Here is a 26,569-nt window from a genome sequence, read left to right as displayed (position 1 = left end):
TAAAAGCGATCTGGTAACAGTACCTTGCGACTAAATGACAACAGAAATTCAAGAGAAGTGCAAAAAATAAACTGTTCATTTCAGTACAGTGAGAAATTGTGTTACAATCTTCATCTACATAGAGACTCTGCAAGCCACCGTACGGCGCGTGGCGGGAGGTGCCCTCTACCACTACTAATCATTTCTTTTTCCCGTTCCACTCGCAAATACAGCGAGGGAAAAACGACTGCATATATGCCTCCAAATTAGTTCTAATTTTTCGTAATTTAGCTTCAGGTGTTCCTTAGGCGCAGTGTATGTTGGCGGCAGTGAAATCATTCGGCAGTCAGCTACAAATAAAGGTGTTCTACAGGGTTCAGGTCAGGACTTTGTGCAGGCCATTCCATTACAAGGAGGTCATTGTCGTGTAACCACTCCGCTACAGGCCGTGCATTATGAACAGATGCTCGATTGTGTTGAAAGATGCAATCGCCATCCTCGAAATGCTCTTCAACAGTGGGATGCAAGAAGGTGCTTAAAACACCAATGTAGGCCTGTACTGTGATAGTGCCACGCAAAACAACAAGGGTTCAAGCCTCCTCCACAAAAAACATGACCACACCATAACACCACCGCCTCCGAATTTTCCTGTTGGTACTACACACGCTGGCAGATGACATTCGCCGGGCATTCGCCATACCCACACCCTGCCATCGGATCGCCACATTGTGAACTGTGATTCGTCACTCCACACAACGTGTTTCCACTGTTCAGTTCAAATGGTTCAAATGGCTCTGAGCACTATGGGACTCAACTGCTGAGGTCATTAGTCCCCTAGAACTTAGAACTAGTTAAACCTAACTAACCTAAGGACATCACAAACATCCATGCCCGAGGCAGGATTCGAACCTGCGACCGTAGCGGTCTCGCGGTTCCAGACTGCAGCGCCTTTAACCGCACGGTCACTTCGGCCGGCACTGTTCAGTCGTCCAATGTTTACGCTCCTTACACCAAGAGAGGCGTCGTTTGGCATTTATGGGCATAATGTGTCGCTTATGAGCAGCCGCTCGACCATGAACTCCAAGTTTTCTCACCTCCCGCCTAACTGTGATAGTACTTGCAGTGGATCCTGATGCAGTTTGGAGTTCTTGTGTGATGGCCTGGATAAATGTCTGCCTATTACACACTACGACCCTCTTCTACTATCGGCAGTCTCTGTCAGTCAACAGACGAGGTCGGCCTGTACACTTTTGTGCTGCGCGTATCCTTTCAGGTTTCCACTTCACTATCATATCGGAAACAGTGGACCTAGGGATGTTCAGGAGTGTGGAAATTTCGCGTACTGACGTATTACACAAGTGACACCCAGTCACATGATCACGCTCGCCGGCCGCTGTAGCCGAGTGGTTCTAGGCGCGTCAGTCCGGAACCACGTTGCTGCTACGGTCGCAGGTTCGAATCCTGCCTCGGGCATGGATGTAAGTGATGTACTTCAGTTAGGTTTAGGTAGTTCTATGTCTAGGGGACTGCTGACCTCAGATGTTAAGGCCCATAGTGTTCAGAGCCATTTGAACCATCACATGACCACGTTCGAAGTCCGTGAGTTCCGCGGAGTGCCCCATTCTGCTCTCTCACGATGTCTAATGACTACTGAGGTCGCTGATATGGAGTACCTGGCAGTAGGTAGCAGCATAATGCACCTAATATGAAAAACTATATTTTGGGGGTGTCCGGATACTTTTGATCACATAGCGTACGTGTTGATCGAACCTGTCGGTAACAAATCTAGCAGCCCGCCTTTGAATTGCTTCGATGTCGTCCTTGAATCCTACCTGGTAGGGATCCCAAACACTCGAGCTGTATTCAAGAATAGGTCGCACCAGCGTCCTATATGCGGTCTCCTTTACAGATGAACCAGACGTTCACAAAATTCTCCCAGTAAACCGAAGTAGACCATTCGCCTTCCCTACCACAGTCCCCACATGCTTGTTCCATTTCATATCGCTTTGCAACGCTACCACCAGACATTTAAACGTCGTGACTGTGTCATGCAGTACATCACTAATGCTGCATCCGAACAATACAGGTCTGGCTTTCCTACTCATCCGCATTAACTTACATTTTTGCCACATGTAGAGCTAGCTGCCATACATCACACCAACTAGAAATTTTTTCTATGACATCTTGAATCTTCCTACACTCACTCAACTTCGACATCTTACCGTACTTCATCAGCAAACAGGCGCAGATTGCTGCCCGCCCCGTCCGCCAAAACATTTATACACTCCTGGAAATTGAAATAAGAACACCGTGAATTCATTGTCCCAGGAAGGGGAAACTTTATTGACACATTCCTGGGGTCAGATACATCACATGATCACACTGACAGAACCACAGGCACATAGACACAGGCAACAGAGCATGCACAATGTCGGCACTAGTGCAGTGTATATCCACCTTTCGCAGCAATGCAGGCTGCTATTCTCCCATGGAGACGATCGTAGAGATGCTGGATGTAGTCCTGTGGAACGGCTTGCCATGCCATTTCCACCTGGCGCCTCAGTTGGACCAGCGTTCGTGCTGGACGTGCAGACCGCGTGAGACGACGCTTCATCCCATCCCTAACATGCTCAATGGGGGACAGATCCGGAGATCTTGCTGGTCGGGGTAGTTGACTTACACCTTTTAGAGCACGTTGGGTGGCACGGGATACATGCGGACGTGCATTGTCCTGTTGGAACAGCAAGTTCCCTTGCCGGTCTAGGAATGGTAGAAAGATGGGTTCGATGACGGTTTGGATGTACCGTGCACTATTCAGTGTCCCCTCGACGATCACCAGTGGTGTACGGCCAGTGTAGGAGATCGCTCCCCACACCATGATGCCGGGTGTTGGCCCTGTGTGCCTCGGTCGTATGCAGTCCTGATTGTGGCGCTCACCTGCACGGCGCCAAACACGCATACGACCATCATTGGCACCAAGGCAGAAGCGACTCTCATCGCTGAAGACGACACGTCTCCATTCGTCCCTCCATTCACGCCTGTCGCGACACCACTGGAGGCGGGCTGCACGATGTTGGGGCGTGAGCGGAAGACGGCCTAACGGTGTGCGGGACCGTAGCCCAGCTTCATGGAGACGGTTGCGAATGGTCCTCGCCGATACCCCAGGAGCAACAGTGTCCCTAATTTGCTGGGAAGTGGCGGTGCGGTCCCCTACGGCACTGCGTAGGATCCTACGGTCTTGGCGTGCATCCGTGCGTCGCTGCGGTCCGGTCCCAGGTCGACGGGCACGTGCACCTTCCGCCGACCACTGGCGACAACATCGATGTACTGTGGAGACCTCACGCCCCACGTGTTGAGCAATTCGGCGGTACGTCCACCCGGTCTCCCGCATGCCCACTATACGCCCTCGCTCAAAGTCCGTCAACTGCACATACGGTTCACGTCCACGCTGTCGCGGCATGCTACCAGTGTTAAAGACTGCGATGGAGCTCCGTATGCCACGGCAAACTGGCTGACACCGACGGCGGCGGTGCACAAATGCTGCGCAGCTAGCGCCATTCGACGGCCAACACCGCGGTTCCTGGTGTGTCCGCTGTGCCGTGCGTGTGATCATTGCTTGTACAGTCCTCTCGCAGTGTCCGGAGCAAGTATGGTGGGTCTGACACACCGGTGTCAATGTGTTCTTTTTTCCATTTCCAGGAGTGTATGTATAGAGAACAACAGCGGTCCTATCACACTCCCCTGAGGCACTCCTGATGATACCCCTGTCTCTGATGAACACTTGCTGTCGAGGACAACATACTGAGTTCTATTACTTAGGAAGTCTTACAGACACTCACGTATCTCTGAACTTATACCATATACTCAAATGGTTCAAATGGCTCTGAGCACTATGGGACTCAACTGCTGAGGTCATTAGTCCCCTAGAACTTAGAACTAGTTAAACCTAACTAACCTAAGGACATCACAAACATCCATGCCCGAGGCAGGATTCGAACCTGCGACCGTAGCGGTCTTGCGGTTCCAGACTGCAGCGCCTTTAACCGCACGGCCACTTCGGCCGGCACCATATACTCGTAACTGGTGTTCTGTTACGTAGCTGTGACGGGGTCATGCAGGTAGACTGCAACCAAAGGGGAAAGGAACTCAGTATTGGGAGGAAGATACCTCAATCTAGCCGTCCATATTTACGTTTCCTTTGATTTCCATAATCCTTGAAACATTCCAAGCGTGTAGTGTGTCTGTAATGATTTGGATGTCGACAGGACTTCAAACTGTAATCTTCCATCCTTCCTCCCTTTAAAAAAAATGACAGTCACGGTGGTTGCTAGACGCTGTGCAGCAGTGGTGTAGTTATGGCTTAAAGTTTTGGAAAGTAGAAAAGTACACCGAAAGTACTGCGTACATCCAGTAGTGAGTAGTCGGTTACTACAAGAAGCGTTTTGCGCTTTTATTCAACGAGATAAAAGAAGAGAAATTAAATTTTTTCAGCTACTTCAGATTGTCTTTCTCGAGCTTAATTGAATTACTTCACAAGCTGGAAAAAGGATTACAGCAGGAACGCAAGACTAGCTACGCCTTAAAAGGAAATGCCGGGTATAACTTAAAGGTAAGAGAATCCAAGTATATTAGTATTTTTCCTCATCGAAAAGTCATCCCAGCTAATAATAATATACTATTATTTTAATAACATATCCGTATAAAATTTAAAAAGAATTAATGAAGACAAGAAATGAACAACTTCGTTTCCTCTGCTGAATTTAAATGAAAAGTTACATGATGCTTCCTTTTTTCAAGATCAGAAATATCAGTGAAGTATAAATGAGATTAACAGAGTGGACATACAAAAACAAAAATAAATTAACTCATTTTAATTCAGTGTTCTGAAAATACCGTTAGCTCAGAAACACAATCAACACAGCCTTGAGAAACTGAAGGTGCGATTTCCTGTATAGCTGGGTGACACATTGGGAAGAAACGTGTGAGCACAGAACGGATAACGAAACACTGCCTGCTGTCAGTGGGCCAACCCGCTCCCAGCACAGACTGCCATCAGCTGATCCCTCTTTGTGGAACCGACTCGTGGTGATAACATATTAGACCTTCTGGTGACAAACAGACCCGAACTATTTGAAACAGTTAACGCAGAACAGGGAATCAGCGATTATAAAGCGGTTACTGCATCGATGATTTCAGCCGTAAATAGAAATATTAAAAAAGGTAGGAAGATTTTTCTGTTTAGCAAAAGTGACAAAAAGCAGATTTCAGAGTACCTGATGGCTCAACACAAAAGTTTTGTCTCAAGTACAGATAGTGTTGAGGATCAGTGGACAAAGTTCAAAACCATCGTACAATATGTGTTAGATGAGTATGTGCCAAGCAAGATCGTAAGAGATGGAAAAGAGCCGCCGTGGTACAACAACCGAGTTAGAAAACTGCTGCGGAAGCAAAGGGAACTTCACAGCAAACATAAAAATAGCCAAAGCCTTGCAGACAAACAAAAATTACGCGAAGCCAAATGTAGTGTGAGGAGGGCGATGCGAAAGGCGTTCAATGAATTCGAAAGTAAAGTTCTATGTACTGACTTGGCAGAAAATCGTAAGAAACTTTGGTCTTACGTCAAAGCGGTAGGTGGATCAAAACAAAATGTCCAGACACTCTGTCACCAAAATGGTACTGAAACAGAGCATGACAGACTAACGGCCGAAATACTAAATGTCTTTTCCCAAAGCTGTTTCACAGAGGGAAACTGCACTGTAGTTCCTTGTCTACATTGTAGCACAGATGACAAAATGGTAGATATCGAAATAGATGACAGAGGGATAGAAAAACAATTAAAATCGCTCAAATGCGGAAAGGCCGCTGGGCCTGATGGGATACCAGTTTGATTTTACACAGAGTACGCGAAGGAACTTGCCCCCCTTCTTGCAGCGGTGTACCGTAGGTCTCTAGAAGAGCGTAGCATTCCAAAGTATTGGAAAAGGGCACAGGTCATCCCCGTTTTCAAGAAGGGACGTCGAACAGATGTGCAGAACTATAGACCTATATCTCTAACGTCGATCAGTTGTAGAATTTTGGAACACGTATTATGTTCGACTAGAATGACTTTTCTGGAGACTAGAAATCTACTCTGTAGGAATCAGCTTGGGTTTCGAAAAAGACGATCGTGTGAAACCCAGCTCGCGCTATTCGTCCACGAGACTCACAGGGCCATAGACACGGGTTCCCAGGTAGATGCCGTGTTTCTTGACTTCCGTAAGGCGTTCGATGCAGTTCCCCACAGTCGTTTAATGAACAAAGTAAGAGCATATGGACTATCAGACCAATTGTGTGATTGGATTGAAGAGTTCCTAGATAACAGAAAGCAGAATGTCATTCTCAATGGAGAGAAGTCTTCCGAAGTAAGAGTGATTTCAGGTGTGCCGCACGGGAGTGTCATAGGACCGTTGCTATTCACAATATACATAAATGACCTTGTGGATGACATCGGGAGTTAACTGAGGCTTTTTGCGGATGATGCTGTGGTATATCAAGAGGTTGTAACAATGGAAAGTTGTACTGAAGTGGAGGAGGATCTGCAGCGAATTGACGCATGGTGCAGGGAATGGCAATTGAATCTCAATGTAGACAAGTGTAATGTGCTGCGAATACATAGAAAGAAAGATCCCTTATCATTTAGCTACAATATAGCAGGTCAGCAACTGGAAGCAGTTAATTCCATAAATTATCTGGGAGTACGCATTAGCAGTTATTTAAAATGGAATGATCATATAAAGTTGATTGTCGGTAAAGCAGCTGCCAGACTGAGATTCGTTGGAAGAATCCTAAGGAAATGCAATCCGAAAACAAAGGAAGTAGGTTACAGTACGCTTGTTCGCCCACTGCTTGAATACTGCTCAGCAGTGTGGGATCCGTACCACATGGGGTTGATTGAAGAGATACAGAAGATCCAACGGAGAGCAGCGTGCTTCGTTACAGGATCATTTAGTAATCGCGAAAGCGTTACGGAGATGATAGATAAACTCCAGTGGAAGACTCTGCAGGAGAGACGCTCAGTAGCTCAGTACGGGATTTTGGTGAAGTTTCGAGAACATACCTTCACCGAGGAGTCAAGCAGTATATTGCTCCCTCCTACGTATATCTCGCGAAGAGACCATGAGGATAAAATCAGCGAGATTAGAGCCCACACAGAGGCATACCGACTATCCTTCTTTCCACGAACAGTACGAGACTGGAATAGAAGGGAGAACCGATAGAGACACTCAAGGTACCCTCCGCCACACACCGTCAGGTGGCTAGCGGAGTATGGATGTAGATGTAGATGTAGATACTGCACGTGTGTACTACCCAGTGAGTCTCATGGTCCAAAGAATTGCAGCTGCTGCTCCATCATTTCTGTCTCACTGGGGCCAATGTGGGTGGCAAGTAGCGAAATTCGACAGTTGCAGATGTTCCGACCAATGTGGACCATTACATCTTCCTGTGTGGCATAGTAGGATCCAGCTGCCATTCCAATCATGCAAACCGAGCCTTAGTCGGAGTGAGCCGTTGTAGATGCTCCACAAAGCTTCAGTGATAACGAATACAGAAATTTACAGTCTAAATGACGAGAGTGTATTTCGGAGAAAATTTTGAGTACAATATTACTTCCTCCCATATATGTCTCGTGAAACGACCACGACGCGAAAATGAGAGGAGTTTGGAGCCCATACACATGTTTACCAACAATCATACACTACTGGCCATTAAAATTGCTACACCACGAAGATGACGTGCTACAGACGCGAAATTTAACCGACAGCAAGAAGATGCTGTGATATGCAAATGATTAGCTTTTCAGAGCATTCACACAAGTTTGGCGCCGGTGGCGACACCTATAACGTGCTGACATGAGGAAAGTTTACAACCGATTTCTCATACACAAACAGCAGTTGACCGTCTTTGCCCTGTGAAACGTTGTTGTGATGCCTCGTGTAAGGAGGAGAAATGCGTACCATCACGTTTCCGACTTTGATAAAGGTCGGATTGTAGCCTATCGCGATTGCGGTTTATCGTATCGCGACATAGCTGCTCACGTTGGTCGAGATCCAATGATTGTTAGCAGAATATGGAATCGGTGGGTTCAGGAGGGTAATACGGAACGCCGAGCTGGATCCCAACGGCCTCGTATCACTACCAGTCGAGATGTCAGGCATCTTATCCGAATGGCTGTAACGGATCGTGCAGCCACGTTTCGATCCCTGAGTCAACAGATGGGGACGTTTGCAAGACAACCACCATCCGCACGAACAGTTCGACGACGTTTGCAGCAGCATGGACTATCAGCTCGGAGACCATGGCTTCGGTTACCCTTGACGCTGCATCATAGACAGGAGCGCCTGCGATGGTATACTAAACGACGAACCTCGGTGCACGAATGACTAAACGTCATTTTTTGGAATGAATCCTGGTTCTGTTTACAGCATCATGATGGTCGCATCCGTGTTTGGCCACGTGATGGTATGAGGTACCATTGGTTACACGTCTCGGTCACCTCTTGTTCGCATTGACGGCACTTTGAACAGTGGACGTTACATTCAGATGTGTTACGACCCGTGGCTCTACCCTTCATTCGATCCCAGCGAAACCCTACATTTCAGCAGGATAATGCATGACCGCATGTTCCAGGTCCTGTACGGGCCTTTCTGGATACAGAAAATGTTCGACTGCTGCCATGGTCAACAAATTCTCCAGTTCTCTGACCAATTGAAAACGTCTGGTCAATGGTGCCCGAGCAACTGGCTCGTCACAATACGCCAGTCACTACTCTTGATGAAGTGTGGTATCGTGTTGAAGCTGCATGGGCTGCTGTACCTGTACATGCCATCCAAGCTCTGTTTGACTCATTGCCCAGGCGTATCAAGGCCGTTATTAGGGCCAGAAGTGGTTGTTCTGGGTACTGACTTCTCAGGATCTATGCACCAAAATTGCGTGAAAATGTAGTCACATGTCAGTTCTAGTATAATGTATTTGTCCAATGAATACCCGTTTATCATCTGCATTTCTTCTTGCTGTGGCAATTTTAATGGCCAGTAGTGTGTGTGTTCCCGGATTGAGCAAGAAAGGAGGGAATAATATAGTGGTGCCAGAAGTACCCTCCACCACCACCTGGACAATAGTGGATGTACTGATAATAGTCTCAGTGGCATCCACCAACAGATGGCGTATTGGCATAGCTACCAGAGCGCCTTCCTTGTCTGCGCTTTTATAGGGAACGCTGAAAGCCAGAAGGCTCAGTGTGATGCAAGCAGGCAACCATACCACGGAGACGGAGTCGCGCTTCCTACAGCCAGCTGATTGAGTTTGAAAGGGGTCAAACTGTGGCCGTCCGAGTGGCGGCATTACGGTCCGAGGTGCGATAGGGTAAAGCTCTCTTTCATCTTTGCTACTTCTGGAGGGGACACTAACTAGCGCTCGGTACGTGCAGAATGTTATTATACCTGTCCTTTTTCTCTTGTTGCAACAGGAAGATGATGATGATGTTGATGTTCCACTACCCGTGAAACTCAACGTGCTCTTCAAGACGTGAAGAAGCAACTAACTTCCCTGGCCAGCACGATTTCCAGCCTTGTCTCCAATGGAGCATGTGTGGTATATGAAGGGACGAGAAGTGACTCGCGCGACTGGTCAACCAACAACTCTTGCAGAATTATGTGGACAGGTCGAGCAATCATGGCGTAACGTATCCCAGGACAGTATTCGTCATCCGTACTATTGACTAAATGCCTGCATTGCAGCCCATGGAGGCTGCACCACGTACTAATATGATTGTGTCAGCATGAGTGGCTACCTGGTATCTCAGAACCACCTGTGCTATTGGTGTATAAAAGTAAACATTTCATGTACTCCATATGCACTGTTGCAACCTTGAGTAAATTGGAAACATGCAAAAGGGTGTACTGATTTTTTTCCTGGCGGTTCAGATGTACATGGGGAGATCATTTTAAATCACAATCAGGTCGGAATCTGTATTCAGAGATCTTTCAGCAACCTGTAATGGTACCGCACACATCAGGGTGTGTGCTCACAAAGACAGCAGGTTTCGTGCGCCACAGATGTGAGTGTGAGGGGGATTGGATCAGGATGAATAAAATCCTCATGTTATCTAATGAGGCAGCAGACAGTGACAGTTGGGTGCCAGTACCGACCACAGAAGACACGCACCGGACAGCTAGTAAGAAGAAATGGAATATTCTTTGCTCGCATTAGCACGGCGGGTGGCTGACGTGCTGCGTTAACAAATCGGAGGCACAGCTTCCCTGCAATATTTCTCAAATGATTTTACAGAAAATGCTCAGTAAAATAATGTGATTCTTTCGTTACTCATAGCCTTATACATTAGCTTCATGGTGAACTGCCTGTCTTTTTATTAATGGTCGTAGTTATTTTGATACTTCCAAATTAAGTAAGCCACGGACGTAAATTCGAATAGTTTGCAGTGAAAAATAGTGATTGGTACAAGTGGTGCATGTTATAGGCCAGCCATTGCTGAAGAAGTATTCGTAACAAATGAATTTTTATTTACGTTTGGGAGGTGATCTATACCTGTGTCCAGTCTCGAGAAATCGATTTTACGGGTCACACTCACTTCCGTCCGCCAGTGAACTTAATGAAACAGTGATAGTGAATTATTCATAATATACATCATTCTATGAACAATTCAAGATATCGAAACAAGTTTTTGGCAAATGTTACCACACAAAGAAAAGAGTATTTTGGCATGTGCTTACTATGCAAAACTTTCATATATATCGTAACAGAAATAACTACAGATTTTTCAGTAGAATAGTGTTTTTAAGAACTATCGATCGATAGCTTGTGATAGGACAAATGCTGTGGGTGTGCAACAGCAGAAGTGTATTTTTCTACCGATAATGAGCTGCTTCATAAGCTACTGACCGGTTTTGCCTTCAGTTGCATATTTAATAATACACTATGCTCAAGAGTGTATCACAGTTACACCTGCATTGGCATGTTAATGAAGTTGTGTAAACTCCACTGCGTTCTGGAAAAAAGATTGAAAAGGAATCATGATAAAAAGAAAAAGTGTTACTCAAAACTCGCCACTGATGACATTTCTTTTAAGGAAGAAAAGGTCAACTAGTGTGACCAAAAGACGTCGTTACTCGTGTTGCAACTGCACAGGAATCCTGTAACGTACTAGTGAACTGAAACTGAAATTTACCAAAGGATTTTCTTTCTACACCTCAGTGATATGTGCAGCATGAAAAAAATTCACAAAAATTAGCGTACCAACTTTTCGTTCCTATTCCTCTGTAGAGTGAAGTACTGAACGCACTCAGTTTAAATATCTCATATTTCCCTGCAGAAACTGATCATCTGTTTTGACCTGGACTGTAAGTCATTATTGTGTTTAACAACATTACAATATTAAATAGTTATAGTGACTGAATGGAATTGCTGTGCTGGAGCTAAAAAGCAGCATAGTTCTATCCAAAAAAAATCATTTAAATAAAAATAATTTTATTATATAACACGCTATAAAGTAGGACTAAAAATATTAAATAATTGATCCTAGCCCCAAACAGATTCCTAACCCCTTACAGGTAGTTCTGAAAATTTGAGATTCTGAATTTTTAATAGTTATGAAAACACTTGTAAAATGTGATTTGATCCATTATAAATGGTTTTTGAAAGCCTGCGACTGTAGAAACAATAGGTTTGCTTATAAATAAATAATTAAATCTTCCGCTACCAAAAAAAAGAAAAATCGTGACTGGTAGCGGAAGATTTATTTATTTATAAACAATATTATCTACTGCATGTGCCTCACATTTTCATTATAAATCTTAAGAAAATTTTCGTAGCTATTAAAAATTCAGAGTCACAAATTTTCAGGATATTAGTATGGGTCTAGGAATCTGTAGGGCACATGGAAAAATTATTTTATACTTTTTAGTCCAATTTAAATATTTATTATATTAAAATTTTATTTCTTTGTAAATAATTATTGACTGCTTTTTAGTCTTGTGTGTGTGAAATTTCTCAATGAATTTTGAACATTTTGATTTTAAGAGCGTCATGTGTTAAATTTCAGGTTTGTTTCAGTATATTTTCATCTGAGCATACCTGAAACTGAATAGTATTACACTTACCTTCTAGTTATACATCAGTCTGGTTAATTGTGCCCAAAAAATAAAATAGTTTTGTGTCACTTTTATAAGATTTTTTATTAGTCCAAACTAGTGACCGGAATGTTACGAGGATCAGGAGCAACTCAAAGAACGGGCAGAGACCGGCCAACTGGACAGAGGCTGTCAACAGCTAGTCGCCGAGTGTGAACAGGAGAATAACACCAAGAGAAAAACGGACAGTAGAGACAGCAGGGCAGAATAACAAAACTCAAACCAGTAATCCAAAAGCGATAACCCAAGGTGTGGCGAAATCTGAGACCAAACCACCGGCGTGTAATGAGAAAGCTATGAGAGTGCAGCAAAGACACAACTGAAGGTAGAGCCACACTCGCTTTAGTGCAACCGTGAACACTAGTTGGCTTTCTAAATGGACATGACCCTGTGACACTGTGATGCCAGCACCGCAAAGGCGATACTAGCGCTCGCAGATGTAACGTTACCGTGTGGCATCTGTCAAAGTTCGACGCACACCGTCTGGAACGCATTTCGATACTATCCACACAACGCTCCAGTCCTGTAGGGTAGGAAAGATGTCGGGCATTATCAGCTCTTCTCCCAAACACGCCTACGGGAAGCAAGTGGAACAGACAGACAGGATATCGAATTAATGTTGCACTGTCATCCAGTTCTCAGTTATTTTTAAAATTTCAAGACTCTAGCTCATTGGGAAGCTAGTTTAATATCATTTGCAAAATTTGTACCAAACAGACATACGGACAAGAAAGGGACCTAATAAAAGCGTGTTAAAAACGTACTTAGATTATGAAAACATGCTTTTTATTATTTTGTGAGCCACTTGCGACAACTGTACTCAATTTCTTGTGAATTATGTCGTATTTCTCATATCTCTGAAGTATGGGTTGAAAATTCCTTAGACTTTTTCTCCAAATGAGTTTCGTCTGTGACGAGTTCAGAACTACACTCCTGGAAATGGAAAAAAGAACACATTGACACCGGTGTGTCAGACCCACCATACTTGCTCCGGACACTGCGAGAGGGCTGTACAAGCAATGATCACACGCACGGCACAGCGGACACACCAGGAACCGCGGTGTTGGCCGTCGAATGGCGCTAGCTGCGCAGCATTTGTGCTCCGCCGCCGTCAGTGTCAGCCAGTTTGCCGTGGCATACGGAGCTCCATCGCAGTCTTTAACACTGGTAGCATGCCGCGACAGCGTGGACGTGAACCGTATGTGCAGTTGACGGACTTTGAGCGAGGGCGTATAGTGGGCATGCGGGAGGCCGGGTGGACGTACCGCCGAATTGCTCAACACGTGGGGCGTGAGGTCTCCACAGTACATCGATGTTGTCGCCAGTGGTCGGCGGAAGGTGCACGTGCCCGTCGACCTGGGACCGGACCGCAGCGACGCACGGATGCACGCCAAGACCGTAGGATCCTACGCAGTGCCGTAGGGGACCGCACCGCCACTTCCCAGCAAATTAGGGACACTGTTGCTCCTGGGGTATCGGCGAGGACCATTCGCAACCGTCTCCATGAAGCTGGGCTACGGTCCCGCACACCGTTAGGCCGTCTTCCGCTCACGCCCCAACATCGTGCAGCCCGCCTCCAGTGGTGTCGCGACAGGCGTGAATGGAGGGACGAATGGAGACGTGTCGTCTTCAGCGATGAGAGTCGCTTCTGCCTTGGTGCCAATGATGGTCGTATGCGTGTTTGGCGCCGTGCAGGTGAGCGCCACAATCAGGACTGCATACGACCGAGGCACACAGGGCCAACACCCGGCATCATGGTGTGGGGAGCGATCTCCTACACTGGCCGTACACCACTGGTGATCGTCGAGGGGACACTGAATAGTGCACGGTACATCTAAACCGTCATCGAACCCATCGTTCTACCATTCCTAGACCGGCAAGGGAACTTGCTGTTCCAACAGGACAATGCACGTCCGCATGTATCCCGTGCCACCCAACGTGCTCTAGAAGGTGTAAGTCAACTACCCTGGCCAGCAAGATCTCCGGATCTGTCCCCCATTGAGCATGTTTGGGACTGGATGAAGCGTCGTCTCACGCGGTCTGCACGTCCAGCATGAACGCTGGTCCAACTGAGGCGCCAGGTGGAAATGGCATGGCAAGCCGTTCCACAGGACTACATCCAGCATCTCTACGATCGTCTCCATGGGAGAATAGCAGCCTGCATTGCTGCGAAAGGTGGATATACACTGTACTAGTGCCGACATTGTGCATGCTCTGTTGCCTGTGTCTATGTGCCTGTGGTTCTGTCAGTGTGATGATGTGATGTATCTGACCCCAGGAATGTGTCAATAAAGTTTCCCCTTCCCGGGAACAATGAATTCACGGTGTTCTTATTTCAATTTCCAGGAGTGTATATTTCTCTTGTTGCCACGTAAAATGCGGCTGCTTTTACCAAAACATGATAGAGTTAATACAGCTTAACTTCACTAAAATGCTAATCCCGTTGTAACTGCGGCGGAATCATGATCGTAGTCTTTTAATAAACAAGCAGCTGAGGCTAAGACAGGTCAACAGCTTATGAAATACCTCATTGTCGGTATAAAAATAAATGCGTAATCTCTTCAAATTCGTTGTACGTGCACACAATTTCTGCTTTCAACAGCTGTCAAATAGTCCTCAAAAATAGTTAATCCATATTAAAAAAATGAATAGTTACTTCTGTTGTGATATATATGAAAGTTTCGCATATTGACCACACGCCAAATTACTGTTCTCTTTATGTGATACCATGTGTCAAAATCTTTTTTCGACGTGTTAAACCAATTATGAAACGTGATGGATGTTACTAAAAGTTCACTATAGTCACCGCTGCGCGTGACCGGGAGTGAGTGCGATACATACAATCTTTTTTTCGAGATTGGATACAGATATAGATGAGTGCAGATATTCGCAGTAATTGTTATCTTGCGGATAAAAGTTTACTCAGTTGCGGATATTCGCAATAATAATGGCTTTGTGGTATAAAATTAAAGGACAATATCAACGATATTATACGCTCTTCTTGAAATTGTGCAGTGAAATTGTTAAATGTGCGATCGATGAATGAGATAGCATGAATCGGTGTCATGCGTCTCTTGTAACGTTAGCCGAAAACGTGAAGTCTTTGGGCATTTTTGGAATCTTTGGGAAGCCCAGGTAAGGCATATGTCTGTTTCCGTCATTACTTTCTGGCTACAATCGCTTTAGCTGCGCCTAGTGACTGCGTTGCCGCGATCTTACCTTCTGTGCCCTCTGTGAAAAGCGGTTTGGATGACAACCTCCGGCCGCTGGCTACCTGATAGGTCCGGCCAAGATTCTGCTGCCTGCAGTTAACTCTCTGCAGTAACTGAGTGACCACGAAACGAGTACATCAGAGCAAACTTTAGTGAGAGCGTTTTAATAAAATGAACGCCCTGACATAATTTTATAAAGGTGAAACAAGGTGATTTCACGTTACTGCAAGAAACCAAACTGAAACCGTCTATTTGGAAGAATTTTTTTGTGTGTGTTCTATGGCAAGGAGAAAATTAAACATATAGTGGAAACATATAGTGGCTTGTTTTGCATGTAAAAAAGTGCATTCTTACACGGAACACAAATCTTGGACTTCAAATATGTTGAAACATAGGTATTAGCCTAGACGAAGTAGGATAATTACTATTTTAAATACCTACGAGAAATAAAAGTTCCTAAAGTTCCACCGAATTTGAAGGTAGCAGCGACAAAAAAGTCATCAGTCTTGTCATCAAAGACTTTTACCTTTCGAAGTTGCGCGTGGAAATGGATTTCTGAGACGGCACAGCTCCTTATTGATGTGAGGGCCAAGTACGGTGCAGTGAGTGGAAGAGTGGCAAAACTACACTATACTGACCTGTTCCCGCACCAATGACAGCCACATCACAGTACTTGTGTATCTGTAGACTTGATAACACAAAAACTGACCGTCCCTCAGAATTCTGTGTGGCCATCTACACAATCTGGCAACACTGTAGGATGTGGAAGTGTCCGGAGAAAATGTCATCCTCTCGAGATGTTACAGTGCTGTATCTGTTTGCGGTCTAGTAGTAAACGTAGCGTATGTAGAGGCAAAGTCACGAGTTCAAGTCCACTCAAACCAAGTGAACACCGTGCAGTTTAACAACGTGTGTAGATTGCTGAGTGTGTATTTATCAATTTCATTTACTGGTTTCAAGTTCCATTATTTGTCTTGCAGTTATATGTTGGATTTCGCATACTTGAACCTCAAGACTGATATGTATGGTCATTTAACGTTAGTGCGACATTTTCATTCAGTAGCAAAATTTCAGGATTGGGTGTAGGAGTACTGGATGCTCTAATTCAAAGCAACAAAAATGAAAAAGATGACTTACTGAATTTTTGTTTGGACATTGTGAGTTCACCCATTGAGCATTACTGCCAACAAACGCCAGCTATGATGGACACATCCTTCGTGAGGAGTTCGTACAACGCAACACCGTTTTTGTGCCACCAGATGCAAAATTTTATCTGTTCACACTGCCAGTTGCTCGCGGAGAGATGTTTTTTTTTTAGGGCTCACCCAATAACTTCCTCTTAAGAAATTAACTTACAGACGTTATAACGTGCTATCAGTAACAATGGTGCAAAGAAATACTCAATGAGCGAACTGATGATGATCGAATAAAAATGCAATAATAGTCATCCCTTTGATTTCTGTTGCATTGTATTAGACCGTGCAGTACTAGACCAGATTTCTGAACCGTTCAATGTAAATGTAGCACAAATATCAAATGATGATAATTTATCACGTATGTCTATTATCGAGACTTCTCGAATGCGGAGAATCATTTATGCCAGAACTATCTTTCTTGAAACAAAAAGATCATTTTCTGACGTGATATTTCCGATAGCACTCGCCTCACACACGACACAAATGTTTCACACAGCCTCTACTGCCTCTACCCCTCTGTTAAACTAAAAGCTAACAATATGTCGCAAATTTCTGACCTTTTCTTCTTGCGACTCTACTTTGTAACGCTTAAACAACTTTCATAAGATTTAAGTACGGAAAATCCGATTCGAAACTACTAAACAAATACTAACTTCAAATTAGAAAATGTCAATCCATCAATACACTCACAGTAGGGTACGCATTTTTTGTAAGTGCACGGTGTTCATTTGGGTTTTTAAAGTTACTTCGCGCGGAAAATCAAGCTACAATAAGGCACAATTTTACGCTTGCTAGTGCGAGAACAGAAACGTGCCCAAGATGCACTGCGCCGCTTTCATCCGATCAGACGGCTGCCGGTGTCAAGCGGCGTGTGGAAACCCTCCAGCATACCGTCATTATCTTCACACAGCCACGAGCTCTTTTGCGGGAGATGTTGCTATTACTGGTCGGTTAGAAATTGAAGCAAATTATCTTTGAGGTTCCATCAGACTGATACCTTCAACAGGCAGCTGAAATGGTGTTAGACAAGTAAAGGAATGAGTGTGCTCGAACTCGCGACTTTGAGTCTACCACGGGCATATAAACCACTGGTACAGCTCAAGCGGAAGACAACACTTCCTCCAGGCACTTCCGCATCCTAGAATGTTGCCATAGAGTGCATGTGGCTGGGCTTAGAATTCTGACGGCTGCCAATAATTGTGTTGTGAAGTGTACAAAAAAATGGTTCAAAAGGCTCTAAGCACTATGGGACTTAACATCTGAGATCATCAGTCTCCTACACTTAGAACTACTTAAACCTAAGGACATCACACACATCCATGCCCGAGGTAGGATTCGAACCTGCGACCGTAGCAGCAGCGCGGTACCTGACTGAAGCGCCCAGAACCGCTCGGTCATAGCGGCCGGCGTCATATGTACATTGACATCTATGAGAGACCGCATCTTTCCATGAGTGAGTGGGACGTACTGCCCGTGCGAGGTATCTGAAAGAGGATGTGTGTAGTACACACGATTGGTAACGATCGTGCACTAGTAGTCAGTGCGTGGCATGAGCTCTGAACACAACTGTTTCGAGAATCTTAACAGTCTGTTTCGATACTGTTAAGGTGTTTGCACAGAAACAAATGTAATTGAGGTAACAAACCGAATAATTCGTAATTACGTCATTCCTCGACCTAGAGGTAGACCGATTAGAATCCTGGTGGTGGAAGAAATGTTTAGCTCCAGTATTTGGTCGGCAAGGTGAGCAGAGGTGGTGGCGTAAATTTCCTGATCACCAGAAGTGGCACCAGTCTACTGGATTTAATTCCTAACCTCTTCACACTGTTAAAGGAAATGGGGGCATGTGACACTGTTAATGTTAATTCGTCTGTCTGAGGGGACGCGAAACCCGTCGACCTCCTTGGTGTTACGAGCATTTAAGGAGAGTCCGAAAGAACAGATACCATCGGTGACTGTGCAGCTCTCTAGAATGAAATGATAATTAAATCGAGACCTTTAGCTGTCGACAGGCGTTGATGTACACCAACTGGGACAGTTGAAAATGTGTGTCCCGACCGGGACTCGAACCCGGGATCTCCTGCTTACATGGCAGACGCTCTATCCACCGAGTGCACAGAGCATAGAGCAACTGCACGCTCATTATAGAGAGCTGCACGGTCACCGATGGTATGAAAGAACAGATACCGTCTTCATATAGTTAAGGCTAACCGGCCATTGACCTCCTCCTTCGGTACGGATGCACACGCATTGCTCGAACTCTTACGGGACTCAGGAAGATTGTCTGCCGCGAGTAATGAGTGTAATGGGCAGAGGCCCTACAAATGTAGTGTATGGACATTAAGTTGGGAATGTGGATCTCACGGGGAGCGTGCAAGGGATAAGTCGCTGCAGTCGCTCTATGCTCTGTGCCCTGGGTGGCTCAGATGGATAGAGCGTCTGCCATGTAAGCAGGAGATCCCGGGTTCGAGTCCCGGTCGGGGCACACATTTTCAACTGTCCCCGTTGATATCTATCACCGCCTGTCGACTGCTTAAGGTCATGATTTAATTATCATTTCTTTCTACTCTTTAGGGTATCCCAGTCCACCATATCATACGATATTACCAGTCTGCATGATATCAAATAACTGGAAATACATACGGTCACGTTGAAACCACTGTCAAGTCCCAATGCGAAGGCAGGGCCGTCATGGAAGTACACGGTAATTATAATTAAACTTTCGCTACCTGAGCCAGTGTAGACGGAAAAATATGTATCGCGTGGGTACCCAAATTTATAGGAACGATGTTCAGGCTGTGTGCTGCAGGATATGCGTTGTTAAAAGTGTCAGTGACATTGACTTGCCTTTAGGCACCGGTACCGGCCGGAGTGGCCGAGCGGTTCTAGGCGCTACAGTCTGGAACCGCGCGACCGCTACGGTCGCAGGTTCGAATCCTGCCTAGGGCATGGATGTCTGTGATGTCCTTAGGTTAGATAGGTTTAAGTAGTTCTAAGTTCTAGGCGACTGATGACCTCAGAAGTTAAGTCCCATAGTGCTCAGAGCCATTTTTTAGGCGCCGGTAGTGGTACACACCGTAGGGTTGAAGCACAAGCATCAGTGTGCGTTACAGTTGCAGGCAGTCGACATGGGTCTGGACAAGGTGAGCACGGCTTTACTCGTAAAGTTGCTTTATCTAAACAACAGCAGAAGTGCTGGTGCCCCTCGCGAGTATCAACGTGTTGAAGGAATATGGAGAGGTCCTCTTTCTGCATTAGAATTAAATAACATGATTCGGAAGTTCGAATTTGCTGATTATTTGGGAACTGCTTCTACGAGATGGCACCGGTCAATTGCGCCACAAATTGTTGAAGTTACTGTTGCCACGCTGTACGCAGTGTGCGATATTCAAGCAGTGTCACTATAGCTGTTGTCTACCGTTGTTTCGGGCAGCAGTAGAACAATCTATAGTGTGGCTGCAGATGGTCATCGCACTGAGCAACGTTTGTAACCTGGAATGTAAACATGATGCGCAGCTACCCTCTCTTGTGAAAATTAAAAGTGTTTCTTTTTTTTCTTTTTCAGTGGTTTATTCGTTATTTCTCTTCCGCATATTCTTCCAAATGTTTACACAAAGTTTCATTGTCCGACGATCACTCGTTTGTCATGGGGGCCGTCTCAAGTACCGAAAATTTAATTATAAGCACCCCGAATGACTGTGCAGTGACAGGAATCTTTCTGGCAGATTAAAACTGTGTGCCCGACCGTGACTGAAACTCTGGAGCTTTGCCTTCCGGTGGCAAGTGCTCTAACAACTGAGCTAATCAAGCACGGCTCATGACCCATCCTCACAGCTTTACTTCCGCCGGTACCTCATCTCGTACCTTCTAAAGGTACTTTCGGAAGTAAAACTGTAGGACGCGTAGTGAGTCGTGCTTGGATAGTTCAGTTGGTAGAACACTTCCCGCGGAAAGCAAAGGTATTAGTTCGAGTCTTGGTCTGCACACAGTTTTAATCTGCCACGAATTTTTATAAGCATCCTGTGTAACACGTAGCACTGAAAGCACATTTATTCCTGACACCGACGTACAACCAGAACAGAACTGACTTTCTTTACGGAGAGAGCAGCTACTTAATACAAGCATCGTACATTCCAGGATGCAAGTATTTATATAGACATTGAATATTCCAGAGTATGCAGATATTACAAACATGTTTCAAGAACTTTCCAGGAATGATAAATTCTAAATAACAAACCATTCCTGGCGGTCGGGTTTGAACTGTGGCCCACAATGCGCCAGCCAGTGACGTTAACCACTACGCCACTCTGCAGGCAGCAGAGCTTGCGGCAGTATGTGTTCTCCAATTACGTTCTGTGCTGATGTCCAAACTGCTCTTACTTTTCTTCTATTACATGCAGTTTTTTTCACAGTTACATGAATCTACTTTTATTTTTACTTACAGGAATTTTATCAGGAAAACAAGTAGATACACAAAAATGCCCTGCTTTACACAGGATGTGTGGAAATTCCCGTTACGAACTTGTAGCGCCTGTAAAGCGGAGTGAGTACATGATATTTTGAATAGGAACCCACGTCTGGGAACTTACAGTTTCCGTTCTGCGACGGCTTCAATTCAGATGTGTAACGCGTCCACGTCTGCTGAGGGAAAGAGAAAAGTCTCAGAGTTGCTTTCCTAGTATGCAGTAGGGCAGACAGGATGACGTGTACTGCTATGGACTACTTCTTGTGGGGGGGGGGGGGGGGAGGAGGGGGTATGCAAAGCTTAAATTACGAGACTCCTGTAGAACAGAGGAAGATCCATTGGCACGAGTTCTGGCTGCTGCACTACAAATTGAAGAGACACCAGATGGTATGGAGAGTGTGTACCAGAGCATGCTTTGTAGCTAGAATGTCAGTAACACCGTTGGTGGTCCCTATATAGAGCCGCTGTTGTAATGAATCATTACTGTTCTCTACGTACAGTATGCTGGATTCTTTTTTTTGTTTTGGAATAATGTGAACACGTAATTTTATAAATGGATGTTTCGTTATGTTTCCTTTCGAATTGTTAATGAATAATTGTTTTGGGTCACACCTAATTCAGTTCATCAAATGGCTCTGAGCACTATGGGACTTAACATCTGTGGTCATCAGTCCTCTACAACTTAGAACTACTTAAACCTCACTAACCTAAGGACATCACACACATCCATGCCCGAGGCAGGATTCGAACCTGCGACTGTAGCAGTCGCGCGGTTCCGGACTGAGCGCCTAGAACCGCGAGACCACCGCGGCTGGCAATTCAGTTCATCAAGCAGAAGTGATTGAATTAAACATGAACACGAGTTCCTATTCAAAAAATTATGTACTCACTCCCCTGTACAAGTCCTAGAAGTTTGTAACGGTAATATCCGAACACCTTGTATGTGATTGGGTATCTTGGCAAAGCAAGCGCATTGGAGTGCAAAGTTTGGCCATATCGGAAAACATTTTGTACTGGGACTAAAAAGTCTTGCATGAACAGCTTGTGGACCACAAACATAAACACTATTGCCTCCACCACATCAAACTGGGTTTGATGAAACAGTTTGTAAGGACTCTTCCACAAGATGCATCCTGCTTCAATTTGCCTTTATTTAAACTTTCCCTTCATCAGTTAAGAAGAATTGAAACCAGAATTAATATTAGTCCTTAAATTCACAAATTAATGAGAGGTCACGAATTTGAGAATACGATGAGTGTTACAGAGAAAAATACAGTAACTGCCTTTAAATCTAATACTGAAAACTTTCAAGGGAATAACGTCAACATCAACATTCTAAAAACATTGGCAATATAATGCTCGAAAATGTCAAGATGTAGGGCTATAATATGAGTTTTAAAGTCCACTTCCTACCTTCAGATATTGACTATTTTCCTGAAAATCTGTTATGTTATGCAGATGGAGCAGAGGTACCAAGGAAGATAAAATGAAATTATGATGGCCGACTGTTGTATGTTGGATCAAAAATGGCTCTGAGCACTATGGGACTTAACTTCTGAGGTCATCAGTCCCATAGAACTTAGAACTACTTAAACCTAACTATCCTAAGGACATCACACACATCCATGCCCGAGGCAGGATTCGAACCTGCGACCGTAGCGGTCGCGCGGTTCCAGACTGTAGCGCCTAGAACAGCTCAGCCACTCCGGCCGGCTGTTGTATGTTGGAGAAGGACAGCAAAGACAAAGATTCTGCGAGGAAATCAAAAAGGACAGTGTCTAAAAATTAAATGTTATAAAGTGATCATAATATTGCAGAGAGAACTGTTTTTATTACTTTTATTACAGGCCTTAAAAATTAAAACAATAATTACGAAGAAACAGACATTGTTTACAATTTTGTTTTAATTTGTGAGCTTCAGCTACTTAAGTATTTAAAATAGACCTATGAGACTTTATTTTATGAAAAATCCTGACGTGGTGGAACAAAATAAACGTAATCTCCAGAATCAGTATCACCAATTTATTCTAAAATCCTATTTTGAGAAATAAATTAACAAAATTTCAAAAATACAAATTTGTATAACCAATAATCAATCCATGACGAGGCATCGAAAATAACGGCTCCCCCACATCAAAATACTCAGAAAATGCCCCTGAACAACCCCCCTATTTTGTCGGTAGAGCTCTGTTTTCATTTGTCCTTACCGTCCCGCAACTTCCTACATCCTGACAATAGGCAAGTGCTGCCACCTGGTTTAACGCTTTGGTCGCTGCTGAGTGAGCAATTTTGATTCCATCTCTTCCGCGTTCGCCAGCATCCACGTCACTACTGCCACGCGCGTGTAATACCACTGACTGCTATACACGATTCACTCAGCACAATTTTTTTCCCACCACCGAAAATCGAACTGGCTACTTAACGAATAAAGCGCCACGGCTCATGCATACGTTAACGACTTCAACTACGGAAGGGCGGAATCAGTGTGAAGTGTTTCTTGGACTGCAATGAACTCAACACCTGGCAGCATGAAGATTGACTGTAAATTCTTAATAACAATAAGAAGTAAAATCTTTGGTGAAAAATCACTCACGAATTTTCTTCCTTTAATCTCTGCGGGTCCTTCTTCTTATCTACGTTTTGTGATTCACGTAAGGATGAACGTCACACGATCTGGAATTTCCGACTTGTAATTGGCTATTGGACGTGACTAATCTCTGTACAGATTCCTAAGTCGAAATACCTAAGTATGTGAATATTTTTTACACTGACTGGCAGAATCCTTCAAAGCAGAGTTTAAGGGACCCGCACACAAACGATGCAGCAATGGCGATATACCGCGCAATCGATCGCTCGCTTCGACCCGGCCACACACGATGCATTTATCAAGCAGTTTCAATCAGAACTTCAAACGCAACCGTGTTACGAAGTTTTGCTATGGAAAATGAACTATGTTGAGCAACACTGTTAGTTGATCTTTTTATGTCGACAAATACGAGCACAATGTGAAAAATAATAAAAAACAGAATTGAAATATATGAAACTTGTGCACTGTGTTACAGGAGACGACATATTTTTCAATGACATAGTGTGTGCTGTGTATATCTGTCCAGTCAGTATTTCGCAATTTTGAAGTGTGTAATTCCTTTTCTATTAGTCTTGTAGTTTAACTAAACAAGTATTTTCACAATTGCAGTTTCTACAGAACATTTATGAATAGCAGCACTGCCAGTTTTTGTAACTCTACCTGTAGATCGTATGAGAGACAGTTACTTACTACATGAGCCAGAGGGAGAATTAGATTATATAAAATGAGAAGGAACTTCGGTATGGCTGTAGAATTGCAGAATTGCTGTAGAATTGAAACATTCGAATTAAAACGCCCAGTTAATAATACATCGGCCTGTTTGGAAGTTAAAAACTTTAATACTGCCCCTAGTTGCTTCATCAATAACTCAAAATCATCAGCTGGAGCCCAGTGTAGCGTGACATCGCAGGAGTTTCTACTTCCACAGCACAAGCTTTAAATGCTGCTCGCTGCGAAATTTATGAGTATCGATGTTCGCAGGTTTAGATTCTTTTCTAAGTGTAACGTAGCCTTCAGCGTCGCTGTCCAGAATGGTTCATGCTCACTGAATAAGTAGAAATTCTAACGCGAACTGAGCATAGCGAAGGTGGGAGACGCGAAGTGGAAGGCTGTGTTCTGTCCTTTACGTCAGAGGGTGAAATTCTGGAGCTACTCAAAGTATTTGCTTAATGGAGCGCCAGGTAATGCCTTATCAAAGTGGTATTATTTCTCTCTCGAAAGATGAAACGTAATAAAATTACTTATGATAATAAGGTAATAAAGGTAAGACACAGGTAAGACACAATGCGACGATACTGAAATTATTCTTGACTGGCTTAGCAGAGTCTGTTGTCGAATAGATGTTATTTTTACAAGTGAACACAACTGCACTTATGCCTATAATAAAAAAAATAAATCGACACTAATTCAGTGGCCTCAAGTTTCCGTGTTTGATCATTCGAGGATTGTATCGCAATATTCTGCACTGGAGCTTACGATGATTGCAGCACCATGAAGGATCCATGTGGCTATATACCGCGGATTAGAAGTGTTCAGAATTACATATAAGTACACAATTGCCTTGGAAATGCAGTATAGTGTCAATTTCAGTTGCCATAAACTATAATTTTGGCAAGCGGTAAGATTTTTTTACGGAACTTGAAGGTGTTTGCTTGTCAACAAGTGTCATGAAGTGTAGTGGGAGGAACCTAAAATAAGGTCAGAGCATGGTAGAGGACATCGAACTGCGTTTATTTTCCAAATAACCATAGGGCGAAAATCCACTTACACGGAGCAAATAACCTCGCTAAATAGGACAAATGTGTCGCGGCCAGAAAGCCATATTGCCACACACGGACGATCCGTCGCATGCGATTCATCAGAGTGCTGTGGAATTGCAAGCGATCAGTGATCAATTGCTGCGATCTAGTCTGTTCGAGTGCCTGCTCTTGACCAGCTGGTACGAACACAGTATTAATTAAGTAGCGTTATTGCGGAAATGAACGTTTCGTTGCTGTTGGTTTGCTGAAGTGGGATCAGGCAGACAGAATATGGATTCGTTTGGCGAATCGGAGGTAGAAAATTAATCTTCTATCGGCGACTGTACAATTGCTGTGAAGTGTGCTTTAAAGGAACCGCACAGGGAACATAGCCGATATATCAGAGACGTCAAGGAGAAAGTAACACAGAAGGTAAGTAGTAGTTCAGTTACTATTGGTTTCTCTGTTTTATGCTTACTGAATTAAAGAGAATTTTACACCAGACGCGTTTCGCGTTTGTTTACAAAGCATCTTCTGTGGTCATCCTGGAAATACGGATACTTATGTTTGTACATTTTTGGTTGCCGGCCTGGGTGGCCAAGCGGTTCTAGGCGCTACAGTCTGGAACCGCGCGACCGCTACGGTCGCAGGTTCGAATCCTGCCTCGGGCATGGATGTGTGTGATGTCCTTAGGTTAGTTAGGTTTAAGTAGTTCTAAGTTCTAGGGGACTGATGACCTTAGAAGTTAAGTCCCATAGTGCTCAGAGCCAACAAAGAGAGAAGGAGCAGTGGTTTCAGAATATGTGAACTAGAGGCAGAAACACCGTAAGTAAACTGCACGCTAACTTTGTAAAAAAAATATTGTTTTTAAGCCAAAACAATCAAAAATGTACGAACATCTGTATCCATATTTGCAGAATAACCACAGAAAATGATTTGTAAATAAAAGCGAAACGCGTCTGGTATAAAATTCTCTTTAATTAATTGCAGTAAGCTTAAGACGGAGAAACCAATAATAATTGATTTTAACAGCCGCTGCGGAAGATGGCCATGCAAACAAACATATTAAGAAGTAATTGCGTGCATAAAACTAAAATAGTTTTAACGACCATATCAACTGCGCGGTCATCAGCACCCGTACAAAGTCTCAATTTTTTCATAGTACAATCTAGCCACCGTCACGAATGATGAGGTGATGATGAAATA

General features: G+C 44.3%; 1 protein-coding gene and 1 non-coding gene across 3 annotated transcripts in view; both read left to right on the top strand.

Annotated features, from left to right (window-relative positions):
* The window catches only part of LOC126248401 (1-acyl-sn-glycerol-3-phosphate acyltransferase alpha-like), an 824,096-nt gene that overhangs the window by 608,523 nt on the left and 189,004 nt on the right, over window positions 1-26,569 (top strand). The gene's annotated exons all lie outside the window — the stretch shown is intronic.
* On the top strand, window positions 18,983-19,057 carry Trnat-ugu (transfer RNA threonine (anticodon UGU)). Its single transcript has one exon. It is a non-coding gene; the product is annotated as a tRNA-Thr (tRNA).

This window comes from Schistocerca nitens, chromosome 3 (assembly GCF_023898315.1).
Source record: "Schistocerca nitens isolate TAMUIC-IGC-003100 chromosome 3, iqSchNite1.1, whole genome shotgun sequence".
In the NCBI taxonomy this organism is placed as follows: Eukaryota; Metazoa; Arthropoda; class Insecta; order Orthoptera; family Acrididae; genus Schistocerca; species Schistocerca nitens.
Note: the sequence above shows the minus strand (reverse complement) of the source record. Positions and strands in the feature narration are given on the sequence as shown.